We start from the raw sequence: 17,136 nt of genomic DNA on the forward strand, positions 1-17,136 counted from the left end.
ATTTGCCCTCGCAATTGAGCCCCTGGCCATATCGGCCCGTAAGGAGTTGCAGGAATGGGGTATCGTGGTGGGGGACACTACAAATATCATCTCCCTTTACGCCGATGATGCGCTTTTCTACCTGACCTCTCCGCTGGAGGCCCTCCCCGCTCTGTTGCACCTCTTGGACCGCTTTGGTGCGGCCTCGGGACTGCGCATAAATGTTAACAAGTCCCTGGTGTTCCCGCTGACGCCTGATGATCTTGTCCCGCCGCCGGATTCTCACTGTGCGGGCCTCCGATGTGAACGTCTGGCGTTCCGGTACCTGGGTATTCAGGTGGCCGCCTCGGATGAGGCTCTTTTAACCCATAACATGGACAGGATCCTTGTGGCACTCCGCAAGTCCGTTGTATTCTGGAATACGCTCCCTCTCTCCCTTATGGGCCGTCTAGCAGTTGCCAAAATGGTGATGCTCCCTAGAGTTCTATATGTGCTGCAGAATACCCTATGCCCGTTGCCCCCCCGGGTGTTCCGCACACTGAATTTGCTCCTTACATCTCTTCTCTGGGCGGGTGGTCGCAGCAGAGTTGCGTTGCGTACGGTGACGCAATGTTGGGATGCGGGAGGCCTTGAGGCCCCTAGATTTGATTTATATTACTATGCTGCACAACTTCTCCCGGCGGCCAGATGGTTTGCTGACACTGAGAACTGGGAGTTGGCAATGTTGGCGGGAGTGGCTTCGGACAGGGTGCTACAGGAAGCACTAATGCAGGGTAGGGGCGCCGACGACGCTCTGCCCTATGTCGTCAGGCATACGGCCCGCATTTGGCAGCAATTCGTTGAACGAGTTTTGCGACGTGCGCCATTCCATAGGGAGCTCTCCCCTTGGATCCTGGCCCCAATTCTCAAGATGGAGGCGAATATGTCCTTCCGAGAGTGGCGCATGGGCGGTTGCGAGACACTTGCGGATCTCTATCCGGATGACTCGTTTGTGTCATTTGAGAGAGCAGCGGACTCGTTTGGACTGCGTGAGGGCCAGTACCTGCATTATGGATGTCTCCGGGATGTAGCCAGGACGACATGGCCCCAATTCCCAGAGGCGCCCGAGCTCACTAATACTCTGGACATCATCTTATCCTGTGGCAGAGGTAGGAGACTGATTTCCCTTCTCTACTCGGCAATGCGCAGGGACTCGACTCCCCCATTGATGCCGGCTTGGAGGGCTTGGGAGACGGACCTGGGGACTGAACTGGATCCAGCTCAGAGGAAGCGGTTAGGAATGTTAACTCGTAAAGTCTCTTGTAATGCGCGTTTCAAATTGATACATTTTAATTTCCTCCATCGCACATATGTGACACCTGCCTCCCTCCACCGTATCTCCTCAGACAGGAGCCATAATTGCCCGAGGTGTAGGGCTGAACGGGCGGGATTCCTTCACCTGGCCTGGGAATGCCCCCTAGTACATGACTTTTGGGTGGAGGTGGTGGCACATATTACCCGGATTACACACCTTGCGATCCGACTGGAACCGCTTCACTGTCTGCTGGCGCTGGTGCCCAAACCCAGGAAGAAGGGTCTGTCCTACAAATTACTGCAACTCCTGTTGGTTCTGGCGCGCAGGCGGGTGGCCATTACTTGGATGGGACAGAGGGCACCTGAAATCTCTAGTTGGTTGCGGGACGCTAGGGAATGGGCCCTAGCGGAGGAGACACATATGCAGAGCACACGCAGGGATGGGAAACTCCAGGAGGACTTACTCGCTTGGAGGGCCATGTGTATCGAGGGGATGGAGGAGGATGACTCAGACGCTACTAGCGCAGAGCTGTTTTCCTCCGCTTCCTCGGAGTCTGATGATGGTGGGGAGGGATCCGGGGTGCAGTGTCCTGAGGTGGTGTAGCAGTCCCCTGGGCCATGCCGATGTTCCTTGTTGCGTACGCTTGTTGATCATTGGGATTACCATTGACCACGTTCTACTATGAGGACCGCTCTGTAGTAGGCCCTCGCCTACCTCTCCTTATGTGATTGCATCAATGCCACAAATGCCATTCATGGGGTTCTTGTTTCTGTTATGTTTTTGTTTGGATTGGTATAGCACCATGTAAGAAAATTGGCGAAGGTATTGATATTGACCAGGGGATTCTGGGAGCACAAGAGCAATTCCCTTCATTGTTTTGCAGGTTTAACGAGGTGCCGCCCTGCCCCCGGGATGTGGGCCGCACCTGGCTGTGTTCCTCCTTTTTGGATCTGACCTTCTTGGTCCGAAAGTGTTAACTGCTTTTTCACTTGTATAATTTGTGCCTCTTTATTTGCTTCGCCGCCAAAAATAAAGTTTTTAAAAAAAAAAATATTCCTCCAATCCTGCTTTCAGTTAAAACAGGTCTGACACATGCTCGGGTTGCCAAACTGAATTTTATTGCCACCGGTGAACTTTTGCCAACGTCGCGATGTCCACTATTACAGCGTCTGGCAGACGCGTTTCGGCGTGTGCCTCATCAGTGCCAGGTAAGTGCTGAATGTGTCATGGTGATTCATTTCGCGGGGCTGCTGTTTGAATACACCGAGTGTTCTCATTGGCTGGGACTCATAGATGTAGAAAGCAGACAGGGAAAGTTCCTCCGATGATCAATGTCGCTGTAATCCCAACCACGAGACCTCGGGCACAGTACACCAAGTCCTGCAATGTGGAACAAACAAACCAAGCAGTCAGATTGTGGTACAGTGACCCATCTTCACACATGATAATGCATTTGTTGCTTCGCCTGCTCCTTTGAAATTGCAGGAACGAACGGGTGGAATATTATCACAGCCGGGCATTCCTTTAAGCAGACAGCCTGCCTGCTCCCTCTCCCCAGTACCTCCAAGACACTACAGGCTGGGGGGGCGCCGCAATGTGCCTTCTAAGCACTCAAAGTCAAAGGTTTGTCAGTTATGTTGCGGTGCTCCTGAACGAGGGGCATGTCAGATATTGCGGAGCCGACCTCCGCCTCACATACTCCTCCAATCCTGCTTTCAGTTAAAACAGGTCTGACACATGCTCGGGTTGCCAAACTGAATTTTATTGCCACCGGTGAACTTTTGCCAACGTCGCGATGTCCACTATTACAGCGTCTGGCAGACGCGTTTCGGCGTGTGCCTCATCAGTGCCAGGTAAGTGCTGAATGTGTCATGGTGATTCATTTCGCGGGGCTGCTGTTTGAATACACCGAGTGTTCTCATTGGCTGGGACTCATAGATGTAGAAAGCAGACAGGGAAAGTTCCTCCGATGATCAATGTCGCTGTAATCCCAACCACGAGACCTCGGGCACAGTACACCAAGTCCTGCAATGTGGAACAAACAAACCAAGCAGTCAGATTGTGGTACAGTGACCCATCTTCACACATGATAATGCATTTGTTGCTTCGCCTGCTCCTTTGAAATTGCAGGAACGAACGGGTGGAATATTATCACAGCCAGGCATTCCTTTAAGCAGACAGCCTGCCTGCTCCCTCTCCCCAGTACCTCCAAGACACTTCAGGCTGGGGGGGCGCCGCAATGTGCCTTCTAAGCACTCAAAGTCAAAGGTTTGTCAGTTATGTTGCGGTGCTCCTGAACGAGGGGCATGTCAGATATTGCGGAGCCGAACTCCGCCTCACATACTCCTCCAATCCTGCTTTCAGTTAAAACAGGTCTGACACATGCTCGGGTTGCCAAACTGAATTTTATTGCCACCGGTGAACTTTTGCCAACGTCGCGATGTCCACTATTACAGCGTCTGGCAGACGCGTTTCGGCGTGTGCCTCATCAGTGCCAGGTAAGTGCTGAATGTGTCATGGTGATTCATTTCGCGGGGCTGCTGTTTGAATACACCGAGTGTTCTCATTGGCTGGGACTCATAGATGTAGAAAGCAGACAGGGAAAGTTCCTCCGATGATCAATGTCGCTGTAATCCCAACCACGAGACCTCGGGCACAGTACACCAAGTCCTGCAATGTGGAACAAACAAACCAAGCAGTCAGATTGTGGTACAGTGACCCATCTTCACACATGATAATGCATTTGTTGCTTCGCCTGCTCCTTTGAAATTGCAGGAACGAACGGGTGGAATATTATCACAGCCGGGCATTCCTTTAAGCAGACAGCCTGCCTGCTCCCTCTCCCCAGTACCTCCAAGACACTTCAGGCTGGGGGGGCGCCGCAATGTGCCTTCTAAGCACTCAAAGTCAAAGGTTTGTCAGTTATGTTGCGGTGCTCCTGAACGAGGGGCATGTCAGATATTGCGGAGCCGACCTCCGCCTCACATACTCCTCCAATCCTGCTTTCAGTTAAAACAGGTCTGACACATGCTCGGGTTGCCAAACTGAATTTTATTGCCACCGGTGCACTTTTGCCAACGTCCCGATGTCCACTATTACAGCGTCTGGCAAACGCGTTTCGGTGTGTGCCTCATCAGTGCCAGGTAAGTGCTGAATGTGTCATGGTGATTCATTTTGCGGGGCTGCTGTTTGAATACACCGAGTGTTCTCATTGGCTGGGACTCATAGATGTAGAAAGCAGACAGGGAAAGTTCCTCCGATGATCAATGTCGCTGTAATCCCAGCCACGAGACCTCGGGCACGGTACACCGAGTAATGCAATATGGAACAAACAAACCAAGCAGTCAGATTGTGGTACAGTGACCCATCTTCACACATGATAATGCATTTGTTGCTTCGCCTGCTCCTTTGAAATTGCAGGAACGAACGGGTGGAATATTATCACAGCAGACAGCCTGCCTGCTCCCTCTCCCCAGTACCTCCAAGACACTTCAGGCTGGGGGGGGGGGCGCCGCAATGTGCCTTCTAAGCACTCAAAGTCAAAGGCTTGTGGGTTATGTTGCGGTGCTCCTGAACGAGGGGCGTGTCAGATATATATATATACACGCACATACATATATAGATAGATAGATATAGATATATATGTATACAAAAGAAGAAAACAATTAAAGCATTGAAAAATCCATATCATAGAGCAGTCAAACCGATCTTAATATAGTGTTTTACATTCTTCAGTTTATAAATGTATTTTATACTTGAGAAATTCAATTAGGAAGGGCTACAATTTGTTTAAATTTAAGTTCGCACTTTCACTTTATTTTGTCAATGTTGTTATGAAGTTCTCATCAAAATGTATAGTTCATAATAAGCAGCAACTGAAAATAATTGAAACACAAGTCTTTTGGAGATGTTAAATTTAATATACATTTATGATCATAATTTTGTTTTCACAGGAAACATGCACCTAATTGTACTGTTTCTCTGCATTGGGGTGTTTTATAAATTGTAGAAAATCACCAGTAGGAATAACAAACATTAGTCTATTTTCAGTTGTGATTGTTACTGAGCATCATGTGACCAGAGGTTCCATAGTTTTAAAAGTAATGATTAAACAACGCTCCCTGTGGGACCAAGGCAGCAATGCCGAAACTAGGCCTGTGCAGTGAACTTCGCTCCGTTCGCGATGTGCAGCGGAGTTTTTTACCCGCTTGCATTCGCGAACGATAAGTTCACGATCGCGAACAGTAAGTTTGTGAGCGCAAGCTGCTGCTTGGGTAGAATTTCTACCCGAGCGGCAGGAATACCAGCACAAACTGCAGTTCGCAAAGCACTCCACCACTCGCAGAACTTTGCAGAGTTTTTTGTAACTTCGCGGAGTTCCACATAGCAAAACACCCCAAACTACGCCCAGGCCTAGCAGAAACGCATTACAACGGATTAATAAAAGTGCACTAAGAAATTCTACATGAGTCATATCTTGGAGTTGGCGTCCGATCTCTATTAAGGGAATTTGAACTGAAGTGAATGTATGTATGTGTGTGTATATATATATACAATATATATATATATATATATATATATATATATATATATATATATATATATATATATATATATATATATATATATATATATATATATATATGTATATATATATATACATTCCATTACGCTGCCACAGTTGGAGGTGCACGCAATGACAGGCAAACTCCTTTATTGAGACACAACGGGACACAGCGCTGGATATTTCATTTAGTCCCACAACACGGACCCTCTTTTGCGGGACACACAGCGCTCACACGAGCAGATCCGGCTGCCACACGGACTACTTCTGGTGCATGCTGGGAGAGGTAGTTGGACATTGTAATGCCTCTGCCCGAACTACAACAGGATCAGCTGATCTACCACCTGTGGGAGCGTCCGAGCAGTTTCTAAAGAGGGAGAAGGCGTCACCTGGCGGTCACCAGCATCTGAAGAAGGCAAAATCGCCGAAATGCATTATGCTGTACACTGCAGTGAATAAAGGGCTCCTGAAACTTACCCTGTTGTGTCCTAGGATTACTTGGTTGCAAGTGGTCGAGTGGAGAAATTTTGTGCGTCTGCCAGGAACGCAGTACTAGGACCAGCCTTACAAGACTCCAGGGACATTGCTGGCAAACTGTTGCGGAATCGAGGTATCGATAGTTCCCTGTACCGCCCCAGGAACGAGCAGGCTCAGTGGCCGCTGCCAGTGGTAGACCGTGACTACACGGGGAGGCGGGTTGAATCCCTCCCGCTTCACGGTCCGACTTGTTCCATTTTTGAGGCGAAGGCGTTCGGGACCGGAGGGAGCCCTGGGCACATGGAATACGGGCTCTCCTGCCACAACACGGCCCCTCTTTTGCGGGACACACAGCGCTCACACGAGCAGATCTGGCTGCCACACGGACTACTTCTGGTGCATGCTGGGAGAGGTAGTTGGACATTGTAATGCCTCTGCCCGAACTACAACAGGATCAGCTGATCTCCCACCTGTGGGAGCGTCCGAGCAGTTTCTAAAGAGGGAGAAGGCATCACCTGGCGGTCACCAGCATCTGAAGAAGGCAAAATTGCCGAAATGCATTATGCTGTACACTGCAGTGAATAAAGGGCTCCTGAAACTTACCCCGTTGTGTCCTAGGATTACTTGGTTGCAAGTGGTCGAGTGGAGAAATATATATATATATATATAGATATATATATATATATACATTCCATTACGCTGCCACAGTTGGAGGTGCACGCAATGACAGGCAAACTCAGCCACCACGGTTAAATCCTTTATTGAGACACAACGGGACACAGCGCTGGATATTTCATTTAGTCCCAAAGCGTTTCGGAGCTCCTTATGCTCCTTGCTCACGGGGCGGGCATGCAGCGGCAGACGTAGGAAGAGAACAAGTCCCTGGTTCGTCCTGTTTCATAGCAGTTATTGCTGATGTCATCTTTGGACTTATGGGATTCGGAGTCCTCGAACCACCATAGGACCCATGTTGGCCTCTGCCTCCTGCAAGATAAAATCAAACCCTTAGTCAGGCCTCCAAATCTGTGTCCGTTGAAAGTTAAATGCACAAAAATTGTCATTCTGCAATACGGTTTCTCAATTTTTCGAATCCTGCAGTCCACAAACATTGTCGTGATGTTTCTACCTTCCCGACCTGGCTCGGCCGGTAAATATGTTCCATTACGCTGCCATGGTTGGAGGTGCACGCAATGACAGGCAAACTCAGCCATCACAGTTAAGTCCTTTATTGAGGCACAACGGGACACATCGCTGGATATTTCATTAAGCCCCAATGCGTTTCGGAGCTCCTTATGCTCCTTGCTCAGGGGGCAGGCATGCAGCGGCAGACGTAGGAAGAGAACAAGTCCCTGGTTCGTCCTGTTTCATAGCAGTTATTGATGATGTCATCTTTGGACTTATGGGATTCGTAGTCCTCCAACCACCATATGACCCATGTTAGGCTCTGCCTCCTGCAAGATAAAATCAAACCCTTAGCCGGGCCTCCAAATCTGTGTCTGTTGAAAGTTAAATGCACAAAACCTGTCATTCTGCAATACGGTTTCTCAATTTTTCTAATCCGGCAGTCCACAAACATTGTCGTGATGTTGCTACCTCCCCGACCTGGCTCGGCCGTTAAATATGTTCCATTACGCTGCCACAGTTGGAGGTGCACACAATGACAGGCGAACTCAGCCACCACGGTTAAGTCCTTTATTGAGGCACAACGGGACACTGCGCTGGATATTTCATTAAGCCCCAACGCGTTTTGGAGATCCTTATGCTCCTTGCTTACGGGGTGGGCATGCAGCGGCAGACGTAGGAAGAGAACAAGTCCCTGGTTTGTCCTGTTTCATAGCAGTTATTGCTGACGTCATCTTTGGACTTATGGGATTCATAGTCCTCCAACCACCATATGACCCATGTTGGGCTCTGCCTCCTGCAAGATAAAATCAAACCCTTAGTCGGGCCTCCAAATCTGTGTCCGTTGAAAGTTAAATGCACAAAACCTGTCATTCTGCAATACGGTTTCTCAATTTTTTGAATCCTGCAGTCCACAAACATTGTTGTGATGTTGCTACCTCCCAGACCTGGTTCGGCCGGTAAATATGTTCCATTACGTTGCCACAGTTGGAGGTGCACGCAATGACAGGCGAACTCAGACACCACGGTTAAGTCCTTTATCGAGGCACAACGGGACACTGCGCTGGATATTTCATTAAGCCCCAATGCGTTTCGGAGCTCCTTATGATCCTTGCTCACGCGGTGGGCATGCAGCGGCAGACGTAGGAAGAGAACAAGTCCCTGGTTCCTCCTGTTTCATAGCAGTTATTGCTGACGTCATCTTTGGACTTATGGGATTCTTAGTCCTCCAACCACCATATGACCCATGTTGGGCTCTGCCTCCTGCAAGATAAAATCAAAATCTTAGTCGGGCCTCCAAATCTGTGTCCGTTGAAAGTTAAATGCACAAAACCTGTCATTCTGCAATACGGTTTCTCAATTTTTCGAATCCTGCAGTCCACCAACATTGTCGTGATGTTGCTACCTCCCCGACCTGGCTCGTCCGGTAAATATGTTCCATTACGCTGCCACAGTTGGAGGTGCACACAATGACAGGCGAACTCAGCCACCACGGTTAAGTCCTTTATTGAGGCACAACGGGACACAGCACTGGATACTTCATTAAGCCCCAATGCGTTTCGGAGCTCCTTATGCTCCTTGCTCAGGGGGCAGGCATGCAGCGGCAGACGTAGGAAGAGAACAAGTCCCTGGTTCGTCCTGTTTCATAGCAGTTATTGATGATGTCATCTTTGGACTTATGGGATTCGTAGTCCTCCAACCACCATATGACCCATGTTAGGCTCTGCCTCCTGCAAGATAAAATCAAACCCTTAGCCGGGCCTCCAAATCTGTGTCCGTTGAAAGTTAAATGCACAAAACCTGTCATTCTGCAATACGGTTTCTCAATTTTTCTAATCCGGCAGTCCACAAACATTGACGTGATGTTGCTACCTCCCCGACCTGGCTCGGACGGTAAATATGTTCCATTTATGGCAGCGTAATGGAATATATATATATATATATATATATATATATATATATATATATATTTATATATATATATATATATATACATATATATATATATATATATATATATATATATATATATATATATATATATATATATATATATATATATATATTCACTGAAAAAACATAGGTTTCAGTCGCGTTATAGTTAGGAATTAGCATTTAAAAAATTTAGAAATTCACTGAAAAAACTTAGGTTTCACACATGTTATAGTTAGCTGGACATTTCACTCATACAAAGTCATTGAAATTCCCCCATTATCGTTAGTTCAGCGAACTATAACTTGCGCGCCCGCAATGCACTGCTGATGACTTCACATATTACATCACTCATGACATGGTCAGTGACATCACTCATGACATCACTGATGACATCTCAGATTACATCACTGATGACATATCAAATGACATCACTGATGACATCACTGATGAATGTGTATCTTTCTGAAAATAAATATTTTTTGTATATGTATATCTAAAGGTCGATGGAAGAATAAATGGGTAAATTAGTGTCTAAATGGATGCTTTGTTTTGTAAAATTGATTGTGTAACTGACTTATTGAGTATATCTTAGTGAATACATGAATTAGCGACTAATGCTTAAATATGTAAATATCTGTATCTGTGTCTCACTTTGTGTATAAGTGGCTGCATGGGTTGGTGAGTAGCTAAATGAATGTCTATATGGGTTATTAGTTGGTTTTTTGAGTATCAGAATGAGTGTCTGTATAGTTTGGTGGGGGGTATTACTTGGCACACAGATGCATGAATGACTGACTGCATGTGTGCAGGACTGTATGGGTGGATGAGTGTGTGTATGGGTGTGTTGGTGAGTGAATGACTGTCTCAATAGTATCTTTATGAGTAACTACATATGTTTTAAACTAGTATATGTGAGTATTGATGTATATAAGTGAGAATATGTGAGAGTGAGTGATTGGAAGAGTTCCTGTATAAATAAGTATGTGTTTCTTTTTTTTTTTTTTATAATTTTTATTAGCTGCACAGGAAGCAAAAAAAAAAATAATATATTGACATAACATAACAAGCAGAACGAGGGAAGAAACAATAAAAAAAACTCTAAAAGTAAACAGAATTGACATTAAATCGTTAACAAGTTCTAATTGAATCCATTCAAACTAAATGCGAGTATCGTTACAGGCAAATAACATAAATCAAAATCAAAATTTTTATCTACTAGGATAATATCAGATAAAGAAGGACCCCGAGATCCTGTCAAACTTAACTAAGGACTTAGGGCCAGATGCATCAAGCGAAATGCGCTCGCAAAAGGGCCAGATTCTCAGAATCTGGCGCTTTGCGAGTGCAATTTTTGCATTTGGGATGCATCATCCCAAATGCAAAAATCGCAAATAGAGAATTCGCTAAATTGCGATTGTTTGCCTTTAAGGAATCTCAAATTGAGATTCCTTAAATGCAATGCATGAAAGTATCAAAAATAGCGAATTCGCTAATAGGGCACGCAAATTACCCCGAAGTACAACTTCATGGTAATTTGCAAAAACTTTGAAAAATGCACTTTTGTGCATTTTTCAAAGTTTCATGTTGCGCACACACATGCCCTAAGGGCATGTGTGTGCGCAACATATGTGCACAGATCACATTCAGGGGTGTAACAGGGTGTCCTTTGGACACCCCTGCACCCTTGAACTCGCAATCTCAATTTGCGAATTGCTAATTGCGATTCGCAAATTGAGATTGTCTTCCCATTCATTCCTATGGGCCTCTAGGCCCATAGGAATTAATGGGGAGGTATTCATTAATTGCGACTCACAATTTGCGAGTCGCAATTAAGGAATTCTAAGGAATCGCTATTTTTATAGTGATTGCTTGATGCATTCCATTTTGCTATTCCTTATTAGCGATTCCTTATTTTTCGCTAATAAGGAATCGCAAAATGGATGCTTGATGCATCTGGCACTTATTACCTCTGAGCCTGGCTAGAGCCAGTTCCATACAGTGGATTTCGTTAAGCAGCGACCACCATTCCATTATGTGTGGGGAGTTGGGAGAAATCCAGGCACGAGCAATTATAAGTTTTGCGCACGATAACATAATAGTAATTAAAGCTCTATGTGGAGTATTCGTAACATTAACATCTAACAAAACTAGCGCTGAATCTAAAGAGAGTGTGCACCCTAGCTTCAATTTCATTATATTCTCAAAAGACGTCCAGAATTCTAAAATGATAGGACAAGTATACAGCACATGCACCAGGTCGGCTGCGACTAACGCACATTTAGGGCATTTAGATCTATTACTGTATGTACTATTCGAAGCCCATCTGGATATTTTTTCTGGAGTATGGTAGAGCATGCAAGTTGTTTTAAATTGCTGCAGTCTTAAACTAGACGAAGATACAGCTTTATTAATATTACACAGAGATGAAGTGTTTTTATTCCATGCTCCAACCAAATATTAATTGATCCATCACTGAATATTCCCGGTAGGCCAGGGTTTCCCCATAAAATCAACTTAGGATGGAAAAAGGTCACTTTACAGTAAGCCTGTATGCTTCGCCAAATTTTAACCAAGTCTCTGGCGGTCTTAAATCGCACCCTTTTGAAATAGTTAGGATCATTGATCCTCCACAAAAATAGTTTATCATCCAAATTAAGCATAAACGTAAGAAAATAAGGTCAATTATCTGCACCATCCAAATTAATTAAATGTCGTAGGCGTCCAACAAACATTGCACAAAAGTATAGCTTAAAGTCCGGTAAGTTCAGCCCTCCTACATCTAAAGCCCCTATTAGGAGAGTCATGGATCTACGAGCTTTACAGTATCCCCAAAGAAAGCTACTTAAGACTCCATCCAAATTTATAAAAAATGAATTACACAAGTGCCAAAGGAATAGACAGGAATAAATAAAGAAATTTGTGTAATATTATCATACGGATCAAATTAATTCTGCCTATAATATTTAAGGGAAGTTTATGCCATTTTTTAAAAAGAATTATAGTAGTTTTAAATAAATTGTCATAATTTAATTTGATTATGTCCTTGATATTAGCAGATATCTTAACCTCCAAATGTATTGCCATCTGACACAATCCCATATTTGCCCCCCCTGGTTTATGATTAGCTATTATTTGTGTTTTATTTAAATTCAATTTATATCCAGGAACGTCACTGAATCTGCTGGCTTCTGCTGTAATACCCTGCATTGCTTTTGAGATATCAGTTGAATAAATAGCGATGTCATCAGTGTAATAAATGAGGGCCAAACTTAAAGGGAATAATACCAGATTGTAATTGTAATGCATGAAGAAATGGTCATATTGATAGTGCAAACAAAAGAGGTGACAGGGGGCACCCCTGACGGGTTCCCCGGGTAATAGAGAACGAGACTGATGATAAACCTGCATAACTAATTTTTGCCTTAGGGTCATCATATAATGATTGCATCCATTTAAAAAATGTACACCTAAAGCCAAAGCCAGCCATACCTTGCCACAAGTATTCCTACCCCACTCGGTTGTAAGCTTTTTCTGCGTCAAGCATAATCCTACCGAGTGGGATGGATTCTTTTTCCGCTATATTAAAAGCTGTCACGGCCATGTTAATATGTGCTGTGGTGTCCCTACCTTTTACAAACCCATGTTGGTTTAAACTGACTATTTTAGGTATATGAGGTGCTAAACAGCCAACACATTTGCAAATACTTTGGCGTCCACGTTAACTAATGAAATGGGGCGATAAGAACCACATTCATCTGGTGGTTTCCCCTTTTTTTAAAAAAAAAAAAACAATTTTACCTTGTTCCAAGACCCCGGGGCTTTCCCACTATCCCCGATAAAGTAAATAACTTGATGAAGGAGAGGTATAAGCTCCTCAACACATAGTTTATATATCTCTATAGGGATCGTATCTTCACCGGACGCTGTACCAGATGGCAGAGAAGAGATCGCATGTCTAATTTCAAGTTGACTAATAGGATTAGATAATTGTTCAAAATAGAGAGAGTCAAGAAAGTGATCCAGATAATTCTGAATGGCCGCCACTGTCAGATAAGTTTCTGGAGTATATAATGTATGTATAATGTAGTTCCAATTCTGCTGTGTTAGCAGCATGTAGGGGAAGAGCCTCCGCCAATAGTAATTCGACTGACAGTATGTCATTAACCAAAGCTTTTTCCTTTTTACGGTGCTCAGAATTTTGGTGAAAAAGAAATTGCTGGGTGAATCCCCGGATACTTGCCTTACAAGAATCCTAAAACATAAGGCATGTCATGGAGTTAAGGTTGAGCTCAATAAAATCTGCAATATGTAACTTAAGTTGTGAAATAAATAAAGTGTTAATACATAAGTGCCTGGGAAAAGAAAAGGTATGAAGTGTTGTATGAATCTGTTCGGTATCAAAGGATAGTAATATAGGATTGTGATCTGGATTAATTCTAGGACAAAGTTCAATATTACTAGTGTTCGCTACTCTATCCGATGCCCAAGCCATGTCAATACGGGAACAGAGCCTATGGGGAGCCGAGTAATATGTATAGCCGGGCGTTATAGGAAAAACACAGCGCCAAATGTCTTTAATGTTATGTATACGCCCTAACTCTAGAATAGCTGCCCGGGATCTCCGCATACGTTGAAAGGCATTGCCCCTCGTAGTGTCAATCTGATAATCCATTATGCAGTTAAAATCTCCCATGATAATTCATTCTCCTACCCACTGCAGCAGTTCCACATTCAGTTGATCAAAGATAAAGGTGTCATCAAAGTTTGATCCATAGACTACACAGAAGACATATTTACTTTTTTCGATCAGTAATTGAACAATGGCCCACCTCCCTTTCTTGTCGCAAGTGAATTTACTAACTTCAGCCTTAAAACATTTATCTTTAAGGATAGCAACCCCTCTTATTGATGCATTGAGTGTAGAACAGATTATCACCTCATAACCCAGGTGGCCCAAGATTTTCCTGTCTTTGTGGGCAACATGTGTCTCAGATAAAAAAAAATTAGGTTTACACAGTGTTATCTCTTCCCGAACCAAGCGTCTTTTCCGTTTACTGTTTAGGCCTGCAACGTTCCAAGCCAAGCATTTTACTCGCGGCATTTAATAAAGAAAAAATTTGCATACATCCTGTCATTCTGTAAGACTGAGGTACATAATGTACTTCTCTCGAGCTGCTTTAAATTTTCATCTTATCTTCCTTTGGTGCTTATTCCAAGCAAAGAACCCCCCCCCTACCTCCCCCTGAATCACCCCTGACCCTCCTGGCCCCTCCCTCCACAATTGAGAGGGCACCCCCCCCCGAATACAGCCTGCTGCCGCTGTAGTGGCAGTTACCCTAAGAAGCAGCCTGTGACTTCATCCCTTCCCTGCCCAACCGAATAAAACAAGAAAATAATTTTCCATTAAGGATAATATCTCTCTCAATTATGAAAATGAAGCTAATACATCCTCGGCTTCCTTTGCGTCTGTGAAAAAATAGGTATGCCCTCCCTTAATAACTTTTAGTCGGGCTGGTTCCTGCAAGTATTCTTGCCCCCCCAGAGATTTGAATGGATCAATCAATTTACGTAATTGCCACCGTCTGTCCATTGTAGCCTTACTAAGGTCCTATCTGACAAAAAAGGACATCTCGCCTACCGTAATTGGTAGATTAGGCCTAGCTTTTAAAGACACGGCCTGCCTTAACAGATAGTTCCCAAAATGGATTAGAAATGGGCGTGGGAATTTGTTTTGTTTGTTTCTCTGGATTAGTGGTAGCCTATGGACTCTCTGTAGTTGGGAGTCCCAATCCCAGCCTGAGAGATCTGTGAAAGCCTTCTGTAGTAACCCTACCATAAATGCCCTCGGGTCTCCCCCTTCAACCCCCTCCGGGATACCAAAAAGCCGGAGATTGGATCGCCTTTGGCGATTTTCTAAATCTTCAACTTTTAACTGCAATGGTAAAAGCTGATCATCATGTTTGCTAACCACAGTGCCCATTCCTACCGCCCCTTCCTCAATCTTAGCCACTCGTTGCTGTAGGTCCCTAATTTCCTGTGACATCCCCCCATCTTTGCATTAATATCCTGTAGCGAGTTCTGTAGTTTAGTATTATCCTCTCTCAATTGGAAAAAAAATTCTTGCGCTTCCTTCCTATTATTGGTCAAAGTCTGTAGGATAATGTCAAATGGTGAGTTCGCATTTCCCCTCTCTTCTTCCAATATTCTGCTAGTGCTATTACTGTCCGTGCCTTGCAATGATTCATCATCTAGAGAGACAGGTGAGGATACAACCACATCGTTTGGCACCATAGACCTATAAAAGGGGGGATTTCTCAATAGATAGATCCATTTGAGAGTTTGCGTCTTCTAGGGCTTCTGGAGCTTTTATTAGAACATTGACTGAATAGTTGGGCCCTTCAGACTCTTGCCGTGCTGTAATATTCAAATCCGGTGCGGGCAAATGTAAAGCATCCTTTGCAAGTGGGATATCTTCTGTAGGCATAGCAGAGGGTTGAATAACGATCTGTTCAGGCGGGCTTACACCAGAGAGCCTCAATGCATACTCCTTACCAAGCCCGTAGCTTGAATCGACTTCCTAAGGGGACTTTTCTCAACGAGAAGGGATTTCTTTACCAGTGGTACTGAATTCGGTATAGGCGTGCTCAATAATCCCAATGCTTTCCCTTTTCTTTTGCTCTTCGTTTTTATTTTTAGATTTAGCCTTGTCTCTCCTGCCGGCTAGGTATTTAGCATTGTCTCATAAAGAGCCTGTTACAGTTAATTCCTCGTACTCGTCGCTCGAAGCCTCATCCTCTATGGCTCCAATCTTTTCCGCAGATGGATTCTCGCTGGAGGGGCTATTTACATCTGTACCCAGTAACTGGGAGTCGTCTGTGATCTCTACAGCAGTGGAAAGAGCTTCCATCGGGCAAACAGAGGAAACCTTCACCGAGTTATTTACTCCTTCTCTACCTCCCTCTCCTTCCACTTCTCCTGTTGTGATTAGCCCCCCCTGAATGGGCGAGAGGGTGACCGTAGCCTCAGCCTCAGTCTCAGTCCTGTTAGCCCCGTTCATGGAGCACATACTAATAGCATTTTCAGTTGTTTTTTCGGTGAGTACGTTCACAGAACCAATAACCAGCAGAGGGCGTCGGTGTACCTGTTTGCCCGGTAGCGGTGGAAGTTTTGTCGTGGCGGCCCCCCTCGTGGTGGTGAGTTTGTTGTACTATTAGCCGCTGCTATACTTGCTGTAGAGACAGCTTTAACAGCATTAGATGTTTGGGCCACAGTGCTTGAGTATTTAGTATCGGTGCCGTGTCTGTGGCCCCTGATATCCCTGCCCCTCCATGGCATTGACTTTGTTAGCTCTTGTCGCTCTTGGAACATTCTTAGGGGCCATCTGTAGGCACTTACTTCATAATGGATCTGCGTCCACTTGAGCGTTGTCCACCCACACCTCTGACCAGTGCCTTAGACCCAGACCAAACCAGCCGAGCGTCGTCCCACCGACCAGTCGTGGAATGAGGGGCCGGGCAAGCAGGAGGTAAGTCTGAAGCAGCCACTGCATGTATCCGTGTATACCTCTGACTCCGATTTTAGCTTTTTACTCCTGTCGCGTTTTGTATTCTGTTCCGCTTGCTTGCTTCGCAGAGCAGAGCGGGTCTCCCAGCAAAGTCAGCGAGTTTCCACAGGTACTTTGACAAAATGTATCCTTTCCTTTAAGGTCAGCTCCTCAAACAATCTCCGTGTTTTCTGTATTTTACTTCATTGGTTCGATTTCACT

Source organism: Lissotriton vulgaris, chromosome 1_1, assembly GCF_964263255.1.
Source record: "Lissotriton vulgaris chromosome 1_1, aLisVul1.2, whole genome shotgun sequence".
Lineage (NCBI taxonomy): Eukaryota > Metazoa > Chordata > Amphibia > Caudata > Salamandridae > Lissotriton > Lissotriton vulgaris.